Source organism: Chroicocephalus ridibundus, chromosome 11, assembly GCF_963924245.1.
Source record: "Chroicocephalus ridibundus chromosome 11, bChrRid1.1, whole genome shotgun sequence".
NCBI lineage: Eukaryota > Metazoa > Chordata > Aves > Charadriiformes > Laridae > Chroicocephalus > Chroicocephalus ridibundus.
Window position 1 is genome coordinate 4403692 of NC_086294.1, and position 20657 is coordinate 4424348.

Consider the following 20657-nt stretch of genomic DNA (forward strand, 5'->3'; position numbering starts at 1 on the left):
TTCAAAAGTCATGGGTAAACAGACAAATAAGAATACACTTCTGTTTACCAGGCTGGGGTCAGTCTGATCTGTTTCTGACTGCTGCCAAATTCAATAGCTAATTCCAACCTAAAAATACAAACAAATATAAAATGTTGCAGGCTTCCATTTTGAGATGATGTTGCAGGACAAATTTGGCTGCCTTTAACTTTTTATTTTAACTGTTTTCCCCAAAGGTAGGGACTCCCTTACCATAGCCCTTAAGTGAAATTTTGGTCAAAACAAAATCTTATTTATTGCTGGTTTGCTTTCGCTAGTTGAATTTGAATCTATCATTAGATATCTCCTGTCACAACAACAGCTCCACAAAGCTGATATTTTAACAGTGCTCGTCCAGAGATGAGCGCACACAAGCTGATAGGCCACGAACAGCATTTTGTTATGCCTTGCCATACTTTAGGAAAAAGCCACCCACCAGGTGTTTCGGAGATCGAGCTCCAATCTTACATCCTACAACCCTGATTCTTCTGGTATCTGCAGTCTATAACAGCGTGAGTCCATTCTTCGTAAGGCAGGTATTATATCTATCACTGCTGCTTTTTGGATGTTTTTTCGATCCTCGGGACAGCTCACTGAATACACAGGTCACAAGTTACTCTCATCATGAAAGCCTGTCGATTTCACATGAAGTAGAAAATCACCCCCCAAGCCAGAGGGCGGATGTTTTCCATGATGAAACAAAACCTCAGTGTAGTGAAATGAGACCCCTTTCACTACTGCCCAACCTTCTAGAGTAATCCATGTGAACCAGAGCCCACTTTAACCACCTTTTTCTCCTGAGAGTCCCTGGGACCAGTCTAGTGTCTACAGGAATTGGACGCCCACCTTCTGCATGACCAAGGAGGACTGTCCACCCAGTGTACACAGCCCACCGACCCTCTCTTCGTCCATCTCTGAAAGACCCTCAATAAAAAGGAAAAATTGGACAAACCTACCGCTAGAATACGTCTCATGGCTCCTGACAGAGCTGATGGGACACTGCCGCTCTAGTTCTTCAGGGCAGCATCACAGTGTTTTCAACTCCAACAATGCTGTCCCTGCGGACTCGGCCAACAGTCCTGTCTTATTGGAGGTGGTGAGAAGAACAGAGACTGGTTTCCCTCCTTGTCCAGGGCTAGCGTGGCAGCTGGCAGTAGATGCCCTGCTTCTCATTCCTTGTCCCACAGCAAGTCCCGCCATGTCACAAGGCCTTCTTACGGAGAGACAGATTCCCAGAGCCTGACTGCTGTTCTTTGGGTGCTGATTTCCATAAACTATAGCTATAAAATACCTCAGGCTCTTCTTGGATTTTACCCCCAGGTATATCCTTTTTTCTCTCCGGAGAAGGAGGCTGTTAGAGTGATCAGCAGCTTTCATGCAAAAGCCTTGCCTTTTGCAGGGGTCTCTGCAGATTTTCTCTATTTTAACGATGACATTGGGAAGTATCCCAAAGTATCCCAATGACTCCCTGCTTCCCAGCGACGTTAGAAGTGCTCGTACTCTATCAGAGACAGAAACCAGCCCATGCTGCAAGAAAGATCCCTGCATGTGATTAGGAAGAACGGATGAACCCTCTTTAGCTAAACTGAAGTCTCTGTGGCTCGTGCAAGAGCAATAAGTAAAGCTCTTTTGTCTGAGCTGCATTTGCCCCAAGGACTGCCTTGGCTCTACACAGACACCAGCATTTTCATCTCTGCAGAGCTGTTGCCTTTGCAGAAGAGGAGCACCCTGCTCAGATAATTCCTTTCCTTTCAGAGAAAAAAAGGTTAGATTAAAAGCATATTTTTTGTTACGTATAGGATGCATTATCTTAGTCTGCTGAACTGAATCATAGGCTGCTAAGTGCTCCATATCCGCGGGTACAGCTCCATGACTGAATTACAGTGTTTTGTCCTGGCAAAGATGGGCGGGGGGAACTGGAATGGCGGCATTAGTCACAGTGGAAAAATAACACTGCGAGACGTGATCATCTCGCACATTTTGAGGAACACGCATTGAACTACTGGTCCTTACTTTTCAGTTGGAGGTATTTCTACTTTTCTGCCTCCAAAGCAAGCTGTCTCATGCTGTGCAGAGCCTTTCCCATAAGTTCAACCAAATTTTAAATGCAAATACCTGAAATAGGATTTATATAAAATAGAAGCATATGGATTCACAAGTTGAATATCTCTGAAACAAGAAGAGCTAAATATAGAGATCTGGATACGGCATTTAAACTTAAAATCCTACTTCATGTGCTAAGCATAGAGTGATACCCCTCCACAGGGAGGTCTATGCAAAACCGGTGAGCTCTTCTCATTAAGAACTGTCACTTCATATTAAGGATGAGGTAGTCGAAACAACTGTTATTTTAAGTGCAGCCCTTCTAAATTATTCTGCAAGGCCTGTGGAGTAGAGCTCGGCCTATGCTGATTCCAGATCAATATTTGCATGGCAAGAAAAGAATCTGTGAGAACAGGTAAAACCAAAGATGACCCATTTTTGTAGGGTTATAGATATGCTTGGCTAAAGCAAATAAAGGAGAATCATTCCCAACAGCAGTCTAAGATGAAGCTAAATGCTGCTGATCCCCACTTTGGGCAGACTAGCGCACAGAAGCACATGTAGAAATCCCCTCAAATCCAAGGCTGCCAGTGCACATTTCTGCCACAGACCACCCTGACTGCAGAAGTGTCCCCTGCCTTTCCAAAGGCCAGGGACCGTCCCTGCCCTAGCCCCTGAAGGTGTCTCTTCCTCTCAGACTCTCACACTATGGGCTCCTGAAGCAGCCCGTGTAGTCAAGTGGGCGCCCATCCTGCTGCCTTCTGGATATTTGGGAGCAATGTGCCACTGCTCCGGCTCTGCGTGAGCAGTCAGACGTGCTGGTTTCAAACATCGCTGCAGCCGTTACAACAGAGCTCTCCTGCTGCTTCAACATCACCTTTCACTCAAGTCAGTTATCTTAAAAATGTAAAATATGTATTCAGACCACACACAGTAGGCACAGTTAGAAAAAAGTCGCAAAGACACAGGTGGTAAAACAGGAAAGAAAAATAACACTTGAGCGACTTCACACAGCCTCACGCTCAGAACCCTGCCTTTCTTTCCCACCCCTCAGCCCCAGAACTGTAGGCACTTACCTCACCCCTGGGGCCGGGGCTTCTCCTGGCCAGCAGCCTGCACGCCGTCCCCAGCAGGCTACTTTCCATACTCCGTCCCTTTTCAGGGTTTGCCTGGGTTGTCACCCAAAAGTCCCATGGATTCCTGAGCCTCCACTACATCAGGAAGCGGTTTCAATGCTCCTCCTTCCACAGGGACTGTCCTCCCTTCTTCAGAAATAAGAATATCCCCTGGGCAGTCGGTCACCAAGCACAGGGGTCCCCACCTGCTCGTACGTTGCTACTACAGCAAGGGGCAGAATTTCTTTCTCATTCCACGAGGCAATGGGGAAGGCTCTGCAGAAAACCTTTTCAAACGCTGAATTTATACTTTGCATCAACATGTAAATTGAAACCATAGCTGGCATTTAATATACGCAGCTCATCGTTAGCTCTTGATTGAGATCAGACAATGGCAATCAACAGCTCTGGGAGGGAATGGATTTGAGATGACCCCAGTCAGATCCTTCATTACCATTTACATGTGAATGCAAAACACACAGCCTAATCAGCAAACATTTTCCCAGTTAAGGGTATTCTGATGGTCTGTTTTTGGAGATATTCTCTGACCTGCTTTAATCAGGCTGAGGCGATGCTCATTTGTAACTCTATTTCAAGCAGGCAGGGATCTGCTGGGATGGATGAAACCCTCCTGTTAGAGTTGCTGCAGAAGGGAAACACCTATCCAGCCACACGGGGTGAATTCTACGGGGTGTTTTCCAAAGTGTTCCATGTAGTTACGGATGAGCCTGATCCCTCCTTGTGAGCCGCCTTGTGGAGAGCCAGGCTCGAAGGGGAACTCCTGCCAAATTAATTCTGCAATGCTGTGGACGGTACTACAAGCTACACACATTATTGAGCTAAATTAATTTCTGCTGTACCTGACCTGCAGCTGAGAAATGTTGCTTACTGGGCTGGGAATAGCTTGTTTGTTGGATCTATAAAATATTGTTACTTAAACAGTCTGGAGAGCTTCTCTGACACAAGCTCTCTTTCCCCTGAAGGGTTTTCTTTCTAACTGGAGTTATTGATCCCTTTGGCTTTAGACAGGAAATAATCACTGCATTAGCAACCACCAAAATGGTCTTCAGTCCCCAAAGACTGTTCCCTGGCATGTCATTGATTTGAATTTTTTGAGCTGGGAATGTTGTTAAACTCTTTTCTGATAAAAAGCATAGCAATGTGCAATGCATTTTACATTTGACTTTGTGATCTGAAGTTACAAAGTGTGTGTGTGTGTGTATTACTTTTCAAGTACATCTCAAATAATTGCTGCTAAATTTTGCTACAAAGCAGCGCTACTTTATTTATTATGGAGGAAAACTCAATCGGTGCAAAATAGACATCTCCAGCCCCAACGTGCTGGGCCCACTTTCTTAAACCTGCTGCGACAGAGAGGATCACAGCAGTTCATGGGCTTATGTTGGAGTCCCATTCGTGTCCGCTCCTTAATGGAGACGTCTGACCTCAAGCCGGCAGCTCTACCAGAAGATCGTGCGATCTCAAGCTGAGAGCTTCCCAGCAGAGTCCCCTGCCTGTTTTTAAGACTGCATGTATTTTCACCGATGTCACTGAAGTGTTTTGCTCTAACTTACGAATACAGAACTCTGTGAATCCACGACATTTGCATTGAAAACATCCCACTTGAAAACTGTGTGATTGGGGCGCTGATGAAGTGCTCTCTTGAGCTGCAACCTCATTTATGGAGAACGCTAATCCATTAAAAAGGGCTTAGCTTTCAGAAGAACCTGCATGACCTCCATAGTAATTTCAAATTTATAGAGCAATTTAAGAAAATGTTATTTGCAGGACATGACTGCCTTGGCAAGAAACGGCAGCATCAATACTAACCTCCAGTAAGGGCTCAGAAGGTTTGTAATCAACTCAGGTTCAGCGTATCTGGCTGAAGAGATCTCTTCTAGTATTGGTGACCAGTATTGGCTGAGTCAGTGTAGTTCAAAGAAAGCGGTGACTATGATTTTTAAAGATCTGTCCTAGCAAGATTATTTACCAATTTACTGACATTCGCAGAATCAACACATTGACTGTAATTTTCCAATCTCCGTATTGTATGCGGAAAGTAATGTGAACTTTTTGAGTATAGGCTGGTCTAACTGAATTCCTGGCAAAAGACCACTGAGCTGGTTACCGTACAATCCTCCAGGTCTTCCAATGTTGATATGTGAATATTCTTCATGATTTATTTTAAAACAGAAGCTTCTCCTATGTGTGGTGTAATGAAACAACTTCAGTGGTAGCAGCAGTGGCCCTGTGTTCAAAATACCACTGTGATGCCTCCACTGTGATGCTGCACACGTCTTGAAGCGACATAAAACCAAAAGGGAAACACCCGTAAAAGCGATTTCACTTTCTTTTACAAAAGTAAAGAATTTTTATGGGATACTTGGTAGCAATAATTTCATGAAAAGAAGAAAAATTCTGGTTTAATCTAGATTTCACAAAACCTGCTTCCACTAGCCAGCTGCTTTGACTAAATCTGCTATAGTCTTTTTTTTATTGCTACCGTCGGTTTATTTTTTCATCTCAGTAAACAAATGTAAATTCAAGTCAGCAATTAAAAAAATTAACTGTGTTCATAATATGCCACCTCCATTAATAGACAGCAACGTGCTGTAAAACTCCAGGCTAAACTTTAGCTTTCCTGCAAGATCAAAAAATGTCCAGTGTAGCTTCAGACACGCATAACGCTAGATAGCACTTTTCATACCTATCTTTTTCAATACATACATTATTCTAAATCTACTTATTAGTGAATAGTTCATTTCCATAAGCGCTTAATTTACAACCCTCATCAGCAGGCTTAACAAGCCAAAGTCAAGACCCCATTAAACCCGCATTTCATGTTCCTCGGGTTTACACAGTAAACCCCATCAGCCACAATTTGTTTTCATCTCTTAATCAGCTAATAAAAATTCAAGAGTAATTTCTATTTGTGCTGCACTATGGAGTTGTAAACATTTATGGAGACATTAAGAACAGGCCATCAAAAACATTAACATGCAGATTTTTACCTCTCACACCATTTCCTCACTGTTGAGGCGTCTCTGACACTTCCCCAGCAGAGCAGAGGCAGGAGGAGCAGAGATGGTGAGTGGTTTGTTCAGAGCAGAATGAAAAACAAGTTCAAAACCAAACCACATTTTTGGCAAAGTAGCAAATTTGCTTTCTTTCACTGAAAAGGGCAGGAGGCTCCTGGGGAGGGAGGGAGGAACCTGATTGTCCTGACCAGAGCAGCCCCATCCCAGCCGTTGCCTCCTGCTGCAGGCAGGGATGGTGGGAAGGAGGGATGGCTGGAAGGATGGATGGTGACGGTCCTGCCCCTGGGCCGCCCCACTCCCTCCATGGCACTGTGAGGTCCCTGAGTTCCTGAGGTCCCTGCCAGCCCCCATTCTCCAGCCGCATGACCAGCAGTGCTGCAGCTCGGGGAAGAAGCCATTAAAAGCTGTTTTGGAGGGAAATGCTCTGCAGTGGCCATGGTGGTCACACGGGAGAGCAGCAAGGCCCTGCATCATCCATCCTACTGCCGAACCACTGCACCTGGCCCCAACAGCAGCCCTCGGGGGGGCAATTATCCTCTACATTCACGTATTTCACTTACTGGGTGTGAAGTGTAAATGATGTGCCATGGGGGGGCCTTGCTGCACAGGGGTGCCAGGGGAGGGATGGAGGATGCACTCCCCCGAGGTGGCCACCCCCCACCCTTGGGGCCACTGGTGCCCCCCAGCTCCTGGACACACACGGCCAAAGCAGCCCAGGCTGGGGGAGCCTGGCAGGACCCACCTCACACTAATGTCCAAAGAACAAAGTTAAAAGTTTATCAAGAAGTTTTGGTTGGGACACGGTTGAGACATCACTGAAGGTACCTAACCTTGAATAGGATGTGAAACAAAACTGTCTGCTGTGGTCGTCTGCTGTTGCTGACTTAGACATCAGATAGCAAAATATATAACTTCTAGACCAAAGTGAAGCCAAGAGTATATCCCAAACAAACCGTGGGTAATTAGAATGCTAAGATACTCACCACTTTGTGAATAATGAGCATGCTAACCAGGTAACCTCCCTAAATGTTTTAAACATGAGCTTAGGCGCATATGTATAGTTAGGAGTGGTAAACGAATCCTTATTAACAAAACAGCTGTATTTTATCCTTATAAATATCGGGCAGTTAGGAACATGTGATGTGCTGTCTGTTGTTAAATGCCCGGCACCCGATTCTGCAGAAGTGAAATAAAACCAAATATCTGGACTCAGTGTGTGGATTGGCTCTCGCACACTGGGTGAAGAGCGCTCGGGGAACACCACCACCACTACCAGCTTCAGTGAAAAGCTTAACAACTACTTTGCCCTCCCATGCAGCAGCCTATCATGGGGGGGGACGGCACAGACACTCAAGACTACAAACAGGAAGCCTCAGTGGCCGACTCTGCTGCAGTGGTTTTGGGCCTAGGCAACAAAATGAGGATTTGCCTGTCCATCCCGCATCATATCACTTGCTACAGCTCGCCACAACCATCTGGCTTTTCTCTGGTTCTCTGCTAACAGGAAGGAGAAACTCTGCCACTGCCTGAGAGCTTCAAGCAACCTGCTTTGGGAGAAGCTGCTTAGAACAGCTACCAGGGATTTGGGGCTATATTTTAGTGGTTCTCGGGTTTCAGCTAGTCTGAGAGATCGAGGATTCCCCCACAAGACGTGTGTAAAACTAACCTTCTGACCTGACCAGATGTACCTGCCTTACCCAGCTATGGCAGTGGTCCATCCTCACCAAGAGAGACAGCGTGTTTCTAGCCAAAACGTGCTCCTCCCTGTGGGATGTTTCAGAGCAGAGGAGGGCAGCTCACGGAGGGGTTTCAGTTCTGAAGACTTTTTAAACTGTTTGTCTGAATCCAGTGAGGATAGAGGGAAGGATATCAATTTTGCTTCAGCTCTTCTTTGCTGCCCAACTCAAAGTGATCAAAGATGAAGATCTCTGCAACTAACGAAGGAAGAACAGCAAAATTAAGCCAGCTGTCCTATATTAGTGCTGTTGGCCTCAGGTTTCTTGGGCTCAGTCATCTCTTTCTGAGACGAAATAATGTTGTGTTCCTCAGAAACGTTCCAAAGATTCCCTTTTTGCTTCCTATAGGGTGCAAAGCATTGAAACTTTGACAACTGCTATGCAAGAGAGATGGTTTTTGTCTTCAGCTAGTTTAATACTCTCTTATTCTAAGCCCTTATTAGACAGAATATAACATATAAAGGACTTTTAAAGCTTTGGGTAACTCTTCAAAATTACTTCATCAGTTTAACTTCTGGAAAGTCTGTGCAATACATCAGCCGGCACTGGGAGCTGGAAGATATCTGGTGATCCCCGTGGATAAAAGGCACCCAGAAGCATTAGGGTTTAAAACTTAGTTTTAAACAAGTTTTTTTTTAAATCTTGCTATTTGGTTAAACCCTGCACAACTTGCAGAGAGGGCCTTTGTGGAGATTTAGCAGGATACGGATGTTTATTCCAAGCATAGAGGAACGGTCACTATCAAAAATATTGCCTTTACACACAATTAAATGACTTTTCTCCTCTTGCACTACTTGACAAATTGCATAGCAACCACAAGGATGACTCAAGGGTTTTAATATACATAGAACATTCAAAAGAGCATTCTCTACATTATTTAAACGTCAAAATGAATCTGCCCTGAGCATTCTTAGCAGTACCCTCAGCCAAGTGGTTCTTAGACGCAGTAGCTTGATGAGGAGATCGTACGGCTAGAAAGCAACCCCATCACCCAACAGATGTGTTCTCAAACTGTGATTTTAAAAATTAAAGAACCTGACAGTAAATTGCTTCCTCTCTGCAGGCTCTTTAGATCTTCCTATGCAATTAAACACATAGTTATATCGTGCAAAAAAAAATAGAGATTGGTATAAAAAATCCTGTTTAAAGGCCACTGCCCCTGATTAAATTCTACAGGGCTTTTAAAGGTTAAGACTTAACCTCAGCTGCTCTCGGCTCACCAGCTTCAACGAGAGGTTTGCAGCAACGTTAATCAGCATGAAATAATGAGGCTGTGAGAGGCAGCGTGTGATTTCTTTATTTCACCTTAATTATAATTTAAAATTTTAATGTCAGGAATTTGACAAGTGTTCGAGCACGAAGGATTATTGCCTCAACAGCGGTTAAGGTCAGGCAGAGAAATGTGCTCAATCCCAAAGAAAAGCAATGAATTTGTCCTGTAACAGCAATGCAATTCAAATTGTTCTGCCGGCGGCTGCTGACAGCAAATGGGCTGGTTCAGAAGCCCAACGCTCCTTCCAAAACGTGTGTGTCTCATCTCCAGCCAGAAGTTGACCGTACCACAGGGCCAATTTTAGCAAATACCAGGCTTTTGGGAAAGGAGCATTTGACCCCACCAGAAGAGAATCTGTTCTATAACAACGAGCAGCTATAATAAAGTTGTATTGCATGGCCATGTTCCTGCAACAGGTCACGACGTTGGTCTTGCTGGTAAGGAAGAGGCAGGGGAGGCACTCCCAGACCTGGCCCTGGGATTTTCCTTCTAATTCCTGGTCTCCCTCAGCTGCAGAGCAAGGCCAGAGGTCTTACCCCTAAAGACTGGAGATATCTCAGCCCAGGTAGGACATCACACCAGTGTGTGGCCCAGCACGGGCAGTGAGGACAGCACAGGCTCATGGTTTGGATGGTTGCCAGGACTTGGGCTGTAGTCCCTGTGCCTGCATGAGACCATTACATGTGTGTGAAGCTGTGTTCCCTCAAACGTGGACTACTCGGACAGCATGGCCTAAGGCCAGCACTGCTCCTTGGACACTTGGGTGGACTCAGAGCCAGTATCACACTGTCTCCTTTTCTCACTTGCAGCACATCACACTCCCTAAGCAATGTATAATGCCTTACAAAGCCTCTTATTTTCACCATAAAGATTCCAGCCCAGAGTTACAAAAATACAATTCCTAAAATACAGGTTTCAGATTATATAGGACATCTTAGGCTACTGGGAGAAAGGACCATGCCGTACTGATCCAAGTGATTTAAAAGAATTAGTAGAAATTAAAATGAAAGCTAGAATGAGTTGCTATCTAGGTAAATGGTTTACTTGAGAAGATCATCACAGCTTTCTAGTGGGGAAATCATATGCCTTACAAGTGGACATTGTGAGAGACACGACAGCAGCTATGAATAGAGGAGAAGCACCCCAAACCCAATCTTTAAAGTACTAAAAGAAAGAAAACAGTCATATGATGGCAAGTCTCTTTGCACAGCAGAAAAGATTTCAGTTCCTTTGGCAGCGGATCTGTTTTCCATATAATAGCACCTTTTTGAAATGAATTTTTACAGGCAGGGTGATTAATAATATAAGCCAGAATAGAGCAGCATTATTCACTGGTAGCGCTAAAGGAGCAGCTGCCACAGTAGATAGGCATTACTGCGTGTACTTAACCAGGGCTAATAAATAGGATTTTTAAGAACAAACCTTCTCATAGTGAGTTCTTTCAAGAATGAATATGAGCAGGAAAACAGTCCGTTAACTCAATTAGTTGTAACTGTGTATAGAATTACAGTGCATTTATACCTCTAACACCAGAAGAGCCTTTACTTTGATGGAAACAGGGTTTATATCACAACAGCTGGTATGATGCCGGGCAGGGAGAACTGAAGCTAGTGGATGCAGCAGGATGCCTGTCTGGCAGAAACTAGGAGCAGAACTTCAAACTGTTTCCGTAAGACCAGCAGAACCACAAATAAGCTCATTCTCAGTCTCAGCAATAACTTAAAACATGGTTTTGGCAGTGCTACCGACACTGCCCTGAGGCTGCATCAGTAAGGTTTCAAAGCACCTGATATGTATCATATACTTCCGTAATTCTTGTTTATACTTATGTTAAGAAGCTAATCTGTGCAATTTGCGTTGAACTCTATTACAAAATGGCAGATCCATAGTGAAAATGACTGTCCCTCTTTTAAAACTGCCACAACACAGCCTGTCATTTCATAAGGCAAATTGAAGCCCAGGGCTGCAAAGATGTGGCACTGAAGGGAGAGGACAAGCCCGGATTATTCTAACACAGCCGATTCTCCCCAAACTGGTGTCAGTTCTGCCTTCAGCATCACCACCTGAGGAGCATCAGTGGGATGCGGGCCTCTCCTTCAGGTTAGACTTTCAGCGCAAGGGATGTGCGCCCGCTTCGGGTTATGGGGTGGGTATGTGAATTGTGGACATGCAGTTGAAAAGATGGAATTAGGCTGGAGTGAAACTTATAATGAGTAATCCAAGTGTCTCATTGAATCAACAAATAGTTGAGGTTGGAAGGGACCTCTGGAGACAAAGTACATAATGAAGGACATTTTCCATGCAGTACAATCCTCCCTAACAGTTTCACTTCAATGACTAGTGAACCGACGGGTTTGCTTTCCAAAACCAAATATTTCTCCTGTGCATTTCACACTCAAAGTCATAACCGAAACTCAGCCCAGACTACAAAAGCCTGTGTGCTCACACTCCGCTTCAGCCAGCCCAAACGGGGCTGCAGCCCCCCTGCCCGTGTCCGGCAGCACATCCTGAGCACAGGGTCACCGAGAGCCCGGTTACAGCCCTCACCCTGCACTGCCCCCACGGTGCTGGTCGGCAGGACCCTGCCGCACGTACAGCCCTAGGGAACAGCCCCGGACCTGCTCCGGATCAACCACACAGAAACACCTGTGAAAAGTTTGTAACGGAACAGATCACATCTGTAAATGCGACCGCACAGTTCTGGGCCTACGAAGATCAATTTTTTAAGGCTTTTCTCAATACCTTGCTTCTGAAAAAACATTATCTTGTCCACAAAAGATCTTGTCGTTCTGATCCTTTGTACTTTAAATAAATACTCTTCCAGGTGAGAGTCTTCCACTACCCCTTAATTGAGACGCTTCAGACATAAATAGCCAGCTTTGCACAGCTGGATAAAGAAATTTGACTAACAACAAAAGTGATGGTGCACAGGGTCTGGTCTTTAAAACCACAGCAGAGAAAACATCGTGCATTGGTACAACAGCAGGTCCAACCCTAGATTAAGGAGCTCAACACGTTATACTGAGCCCTCACCTCAGTGCTTTGACAATGCCTTTTGGAATAGGGTAGCACAACAGAACAACCGTCTGCTGGTTTGCACTTTCTTCTCGTTGTTTTCTGTTCAATGAGTAAACGCAGCCTCCTCCTGTACAACATGGGGGCAATTCCAAAAAGTTTAGCAAGTTGTCCTGAAGATGTCATTGCACTGACACAGAAAATAGTTCAGACGTTCTGCCGAGGCCACTGGAAAACATTTCTTAAGCATAAGGCACTTAAACTGTTCTACTTTCTATGCAATCCTGGTTGACATTACTGTTTTGGCAGAACCAAACTGGCTTGCTTTGCCCACTTCCCCAGGAAAGTGCGAATTACTTCTTATTCACCTAGGAGCTCAATCTAGTGTAAAACAACTGTCATTTTGCAACAGGAGTGAGTTAAACGAACGATCAGCATTAATTCCAGCAGGCTAAACTCATACACTAACACTCTTACTTCTCCAGGTATCCACTGAATCTATTAGATATCCCATTTACTTGCTCTTGGCCCTCCAGATTTCAACCTCGCCCACCCTGAATTGTACCAAACACCACTCTAGCTCCGTAATAGCTCTAAACATAAGGCAGCAATAAAAAGAAAATCTCAAATACATAAGACTGAGATAAAGGTGTTGCTGGTAATCTTTCTTGAAATGCTTTCAACAGAGGTAGTTTGTACAACCAACTGAAATCATATGATGCTTTAATGTACTTTCAAATCGTTTAAGTTGAATTTCCGTCATATTGTTGATTGCAACAAACATAGTAAATATCTTAAGGATCTGAATGTTTATTTTCCTAATTAAGTCCACTCTCTCAGTGTGCCCAGTAGCATGTAATTAGTAGTGTTTTAATGATCTAATCCCCAAAGAGGTGTATTTCATCTTTCTTTCTTTTCTTTTACTAAAGCTGTACTTCAAAGTGAGCCCTATTCCCCTGTTACCTAAAAACCTGGCTGTAATTCTTGGGAGCGGGGAGTGATTCATATTTGAACAGCCTTCTCTCATTTTTTGTCTAAAAGCAGTAGAGCGGCTCAGCCGCTGGGACTCAGGATCCGGGCTGGGATGTGAGATACCAGCGTGGAGGAGTCCCGGGCCAGGGTTTGGACACTGGCCACCTCTCAGGTCTGGGAGGTGGCAGGTGTGTGGTGGGAAAGGAGGAGGGTGCGGGTGGCCTGGGGGACCTCTCCACAGGAGGTGTAAAGTGGGTGTAGTTGCAGAGAGGGTGGTGCTTGGCATCCCATGAAAAATCGAAAAAGCATCTCCAGAAGCGACGAGGTTTAGCTACTCCCAATGCAGTACAACCCACAGTGTATCAGAGCAATCCTTGTGTTTTATGCCCTTTGATCCTGTTATGGCTCTCCTGTTATTTTAAAGTCATTACCCATGAGATAAAAGGTCGTTTGTTTAAATATGAAATAACTGGCTCCCTTATAGCAGAAACTCACAGAAAATGAGGCTTGCAGGGCTAATTGAATTTGAGCTATTAAAACGATTACAGATTTATTGATGATGGACTATAATGTGCTTGCATTAAAGAAACAGAAATTCCAATGAGACTTACTTGTTAAGGATGTGAGTTAATGACCTTTATATTTAATTATATTTTTTAATATTTTTTTTTATTTGGCTGTTGGCTTAAGCTCCAGCAGTGAGACGCCTGCAAATGAGTTAGTAGGTTTCCATGTGACAAAATTACTTACATTGCCTGTATTTTGAGTTTGAGATAGGAGGACTTTAAAATATGCAGGCAATTAATCACTGAACTTCCCTCCCCATATTCTCTGTAGTGCAACTACAGTGAAAAATATTCTAGGAAATTGCTGACAGGTGGATATCTAACTTGATGGGAAACTATTTCTGTGCAGAATCACCTACAGACATTAGTGAGCAAGGAGTGTGAAAATAATGCCAAATGAGCTGGCCCCTTCCATGGTCAGCTGCACGCTGAGACCCCATACATCCAGAATTGTGGTTTTGCCCCAGCCGCTGTTATCCTAACAAAACAGATGTGCAAAACCTACAGCCAAGGCAAAACCTTCACAAAGAGATACAAGACTCTCTGTCTTTCCCTGGAGATTACCCGTTCATGGGATAGAAACTCTGTGATGCAGAGACCCTGGGAGCGGTACGGATGTGAATTTTAACACAACAGGTAGATGTAAAGTGAGCCCGACCAGGGCATGGACTAGAAGAACCACAATTTTTTTCATTTCCAAGACTAGAAGTTGAGTTATGGGACAAGGAAGGACTCAAGAGTGGTGCCTGCCTAAGTGACACAGTTCACATGAAAAAAGAGATGCATGTAATTAGCATGTGTAAATATCTTTCGCACGTGGAAGGAAGGTGTGAAAAATAGGAAGGTATAGAAATATTTTGGCACACGTGCTATTCTGTGAAGCCGTTCTGGTAATTCAACCTTTCACTTTTCCGTACTTTGCATACATGAATGTTGATGAAACATAGTTCCTTCCCAGGAAAGATTAAATGATAGATTTAAATAATTTAAGTAGAAACTAGAATCCTGACATTTCATTTAAAATGACATGAAAATTGAGACTGGCCTAATTTATGGGTGGCAAAGCCTTGCACCTTTTATAAAGCTGCCTTCCCCGGAGAAGGAGCAGAGCGGGCACCTGGCAGCACAGGGAGCTCGCGTTGCCGACGGCAGCAGGGAATGCTCAGGGCCTGTGTGTGACAAATTATCAACCAACAGTCCCAGCTCTGGGAATCTAGAGTGTTAACACCCACGGTGAGATAAAGCCTGTCTCTACTGATGCGAGGGCAGCCGCCTTCCCTCGCTGTCTGCCTGCATTTTGCCAGATGAGGTCAGCAGCACCCAGCTACGATGAAGTTCCTGACCGGCATCCACGCGTAGCGGCACAACTGCATCTACACAAACGTAAAGCTCCTTTCTGACAGTTCATCTTATATATTTCAGACCATTGTTATATTAGCCAGACTTATCAATACCAGGTCTGCAGGAAGCACAGGTTTTCCAGTCTAGCTTGTGGCATGGACCACAGAGACACCAATAATTTTCATGCATTTAAACACCCTTAAAAATGCTTGCTTTTGTTTGCTTCATCTCTTTTTGTTATTTTGATCCTGCCGGAGTGTTGGTTTACTACCCTATACAGGCACAGAGCTGTCGGTAAGAGGAAGCGCAGGGTGTCAGAGAGACAAAGCAGGTTAGAGCTGCTGTAATTATTTCCGACGCGCATGTACGTTTCAACAGTTGAGTGCATTTAAAGAGCAGTTTACATTGGGCTTTTACAAATGTGATTATTTTACACCATCAGACATAGTCTTAAAAGCCTTTCCCATTTACCACCTACTGTTCCTCCTGTTAGCAAATCTTCTCACACTTTTTGTCACTTGACCTGGAATGCACTCACTCATTGTGCTTATTTCCACAATTTTCAGAGAGCAGTTCTCTTTTAAAAATATTTTTGCTAAAACAAAACCTTTAAGGCCACTGCAACCAAATTTAAGCACCGTCACTGCCTCTTTGCGCAACAGACCTGGAGAAACTGGCCTACCTTGACCCGCTGGTCTCATCCCTCCAGAGACTTTCTCCTCCTTGCCTTGCCCTTGGCACCAGAAGTGCTGGGTTTTCCCCAGAGGTATGACAGCTCCCCGCGAGGCCACCAGTGACACTGGCAAAATAGCGTGACACAGCTCCAGGACAGCCCTGACTGCTGAATTATTTGATTCCTTAGCTCTGCCCCTCTTTGTGCACGCAGGCACACACGTACCTACTGAGCACCCTGAAACAGCCACTGAAGAAACTGAAGCATTTCCTTCTGTGATGGTGTAACTCTACGGTTCGGCTGAGCAAATAATTTGTGCTTGGATTATGACCAGGGAAGGAAAAAAGCAAAGATTTCAGCTTGATCTCAGCTTTACTAGAGCTAAAATGCCTCATTCAGTCTGGAGGGAAAAGTCACTTTCAAGCACCTCAGAGTGGCTGGAAGCGTCACCTGGCTGCTGGAAGACCAGGACAAGCCCAAAACGCTCTCGCAGCCCTGTGGTCAGAGGGTCTGCCCCCCCAGCTCCGACACTCCGAGCAAGCACCCAGACCAGAGGAGTCTGCAGATTCTCCCCCAGACTAACCATTTCAGCAGCTGGTGGGTACAGCTGAGATGCTCACACTGGTGATTTACAGGAAAAAGCATTAATATGGCTTTTAAATGATATAGATTATACTACAAAATGCAGATTATAGATCCCCATGCTGTTGCTGGAATTAAATGCTGCCTCATCATAAGCAACACAATTGCTTCAAGAATTGTTTGTTGAGTTAATTTTCAGGTGTCTTCACTGCTCCTTACTATCAGTTACATAGATACGTATACAAATACATACATATGTGTACACAGAAACATTTCAAATACCCTAAATTACCTACAACAGATAGCGAACGTTTTATTTTTCTGCCTATAGAGTCCATGAGAAGTTGATAAAAAGAACAGAGACTGAGATTTATGTGCCACAAAATAACACGTCATCTCAGATTCAGACTGCTCCAACTCAGTCCCGATGTCTGTCTTCACCAAAGGCAGATTTAATTTCCCGCTGGCAAGCCAAACCCGGCCAACCCAAATGCCTCTATGTGGGCTCCCGAGCCCAACGCCAGTGTTGGCAGGGCTGGCTGGAGCTCTCAGTCCCTGCCCGCACCGGCGCAGCCAGCGCCTCGGGCTGCACAGAGCCGTTTGCTGCCCTGGCAGCTCAGGCCACTTCTGCACGTGCTTGAAGATGCTTTTAGAGGTGACCTGGGGCTGCGCGCATGAAAGGCCCAAGAGTAACTGGGAAGACTAAGTAACATCTGCCATGAGAATTTAGGCTCCTAACACCTTTGAATGCTTTTCAAAATGTTGACTAAAATCTTGCCTGTAGAGCATCATCTCAGAGCTGAACTTTACATCCCAGAGAAACTAACCCCTCCCAAGCACAAACCTTCCCATCCTGCCTGCCTGGCATCGCTGCCTCTGGTGTCACGGAAATTCCACTTCCCCATACTGTTTACATTGATTTCCATCCTTCACTGACCCACACATCACGCCCCATGCTGCCAAGTCTTTTATCATACTCTGAAACACAAATTTTTCGTAATTTCTTTTATCATACTCTGAAACACAAATTTTTCGTAATTGGGCCAAAGCACTTCACTGTCCCCTGAAGCTGCACTCTTGCTTACGCCCCTGCCAATAATAATAACTCTTTTTACAGTCCTTTTTTTTTTTTTTTGCACTGCACAAAACCACAGATTTAACCTTATTAGAGGCAACTAGCTGCTTTTGAAGGCTACTGTTTTCTGCTGTTCAGACCAAATAACATGGGACGTATAAACAATATTATCACCAAGCACAGGATGCCAAACTGCTGCTTCCACTGGGAGGCATAATCTTGAGAATTTTCTTTTGAACCATCAGCTAAAGATTTAAAGACCAAAACTCAGACCGGGCTACTGAAACGTCAGTGGAAAACTAGTATGTGTGGCTCACAGGTTGTGGATTACCGTTGGAACAGTAAAATAGGAAAGGGTTTGACAGTCATTTGCTCCTTATGTGCTGTCAATATGGCTGGCACTGCCAGGGAGAGGAGAGGGTGCTCTGCCTCCCCGCATTTACAAAATAAAGAGTGCCAAAAATAATAATCAGAGAAGACACCCACACAGTAGGAGATCTCAGAGCTAGATGTAAATCCCTTTCCTTGTAAACCGCAAAGGTAATGACATGATGTATGCAGATTAGTACTTGTGAGCCTCAGAATAAATGGGTTTTCAGAAGGGATTTGACTAATGAGTAAGTGAAACTCTTCTGGCAAAGGGACTTAATGCCTAAAAAGCAATACTTTAACATTTTTTAAAGCACAGAATTCCTTTTATTTATTTCTTTGTAAAGCCTTTGAGCATTTTTGGTGCCTGCAGTTAATAGCAAAGGCTGAGCTGAACCTGCTCGTAGCTGGCTGGAAGGTGCAGTGGGTGCCCTCCACGCTGGCTGATGAAGATGAGGGAGGGCAGCGCTGCGTCCATAGGCTGCCACGGGGCAAACCCGGCAGAGGCAGGAGGATGAAACGCTCCGTCAGCCCGTGGGCAGCCTGCGGGGCTGCTGCGGCTGCAGGCAGGGCCCTGGGGAGGGGAAGGCTCAGAGCCTGCCTGGCGGTTGCGCTGCACAGCATCTTCACGCACCGGAGTTAATAAAGCCACGTTTAACTAGCTGATTTATGAGAGTGCATCATTTGTACAGCTTAAGGGGGTTGTAAACAAGGAATGTGTTGGCACCATATGGCGGGGGAAGCGGTTGTAGTCTTCCCCTCCAAACCCGCAGCTGGAGCATCATGGGCTCGTAGTTCAGTTGGTTCCTTGCATTTCTTGTTAGCAAGGATAATAGCATGAGTGTCTCTCTGCTAATCTTTGATTACAATAAATAATTGTGTTTAATTGTCTCCTCTTAGAGACAGAACAAGATCTGCCCATTTATAGGCAGGCCAGGCTTGGGGTTTTTTTGCTAGTCTGTTTTTTTTGGAAAGGGCATAGTTGAAGAGGATTCCGAGGCAGGTGGAGTCTGATTTAGCGTAACATAAAGGATGGGTGCAGCCCCACACACAGGCACTTCCCTGGCGTGAACAGCAGATCAGATGCTGGCTTGGAGCACGTCCTTCACCTTCACACCAAGAGACATCTAGACAGAAACCCCCATGGTTCCCACTTTGCATTCTGCATGTGTCTACGCAGGTAATGGCTGTGCTCCCTGCACCAAAGCAATAGCAAATGCTAAATCAGAAGAGGTCAGAGGCTGTTCCCGTGGCTGGGGTATCTGCTGAGCTGTTACCAACCCATGAAGCAGAGTCACCCCAGTGCCAGTCATGCCAAGGATGCAAGCAAAGCCGGACTTCTACCAGCAGGAGTTGGACTAGGTCATGCCAACAAAACCTTCAGAGTTTGCAAGACTTGGGAAAAAGCTGAGCCAAGGTCTGCCAGGAAGACACGGGCAGCTTTCACCTGGGGCAAGGGAGCTTCACAGCCTTTGCCCCGACTTGGTAAGATTTACCGGGGGGTGCAGCACAGGATTGCTGCTCCATCAGGGGCGGGTGCTTCCCCCGTCACTCTCCCGCAGCCCCTGCGGCGATGTCTGTCTTGCTCACAGCAGCAGCAGGCAGGTTACTAGGGTTTTATAGCAGCTGCCTTTTCCCCTAATTCATAGTCGTTAAAAGCTCAGCTCGCTGTAAATCCTCTGTCTCACAAAGCCTGGACATGCATCCAGCTCCCTCAGGAGCCTGAGGTAGGGTAACTGCTTAGGAAAACAAAATGTGCAGAGTTGAAGATTTCAGCCCATTTTCTCCATCTTTTGGGACAGGCAAACCAACCTCTGTAGCATGCATAAACCTCACATTCAAACACTAAAACTCAGTGATGTTAACTTCTCTTCTCCCCTTGTGTATTGCTTTTCCTCCCGCCAGCTGGAGATGAGAGAGCAAAGGGCCAAGCAGATGGGGCAGGAGCATCAGTTGCTGGGAAAAAGCAAGCAGCGGAGCTTCCATCAGCTAAAGGAGGGTGATGGCAATTAGTCAGCAGCACACAGCAGGGCCACAGTGTCATAACTGCACCCCCCCAGTGCACATGGCTATTTTAGGTAGGAGCTTTTAAAAGCTCATCTATGAAGTCAATGAACTGTGGCTCAAGATGGCTCCCTCATGAGGCAGCGCCTGGCTTCTTCAAACAAAAGATCAGCAGAAGATTTTCTCTTTTACCACATGAAGTTACATCCCCTTCTATGTTTAACTCTTGAGTAGATCAACACCATTTCCCGTCACAGCTATGGGAAGAATCGCGCCACACCAAGCACGAAAGACCAGGAGGGATCCAAGAGACCTGGGCTCCAAGAGATACACTTGTCTAAATAAAAATCCTTTGGCAGAAGACCATTAAGTTCAGAACCTGTCTGAAACGTCAATTTTATATCTTAAACTGTAAGATATATTATATCTTTTTAAAAGAAATCAATGTTGTGCTACTGAAATCTCATCAGCTAATTGCCCTGAAAAATGTCTCTATTCCCGCTGTCCAATGCACCAGCCTCCTGCTCTGTCCCCACTGGTGGCTGTGAAGGCTGTAACCAGGAGGAGATGAATTCTGCCCCTGCTGTCACTACCACCTCTGCCAAGAAGTGTGCCAAGCATGAGGGGAACATGTATTTCCCAACAGACATTGGATACACATCGCCAACTTATTTTTCTTAAGTCACTAGTGAATAATAAGAGGGAAGGACCTCCCAGCAGCACAGGCAGGGAGCACGTAGTGTCACACACTCAAGTAGGTGACTGTAGGTGCGGATATTTCTCAAAGTAAACACCAGATGGGACTGTACACAGATCACCAGCTCGCAGCTAGAAGTA

General features: G+C 45.1%; 1 protein-coding gene across 4 annotated transcripts in view; it reads right to left on the bottom strand.

Annotated features, from left to right (window-relative positions):
* Positions 1–20657, bottom strand: part of KCNIP1 (potassium voltage-gated channel interacting protein 1) — a 427878-nt gene that overhangs the window by 151514 nt on the left and 255707 nt on the right. Inside the window, exon 1 of one of the 4 annotated variants that reach the window (XM_063349048.1) lies at positions 3138–3279. The exons of the other annotated variants lie outside the window; for them this stretch is intronic. The gene's annotated coding sequence lies outside the window, so the exon portion shown is untranslated. Of the gene's footprint in view, positions 1–3137; positions 3280–20657 lie in introns of those variants that run through there. 4 annotated transcript variants of the gene reach the window in all.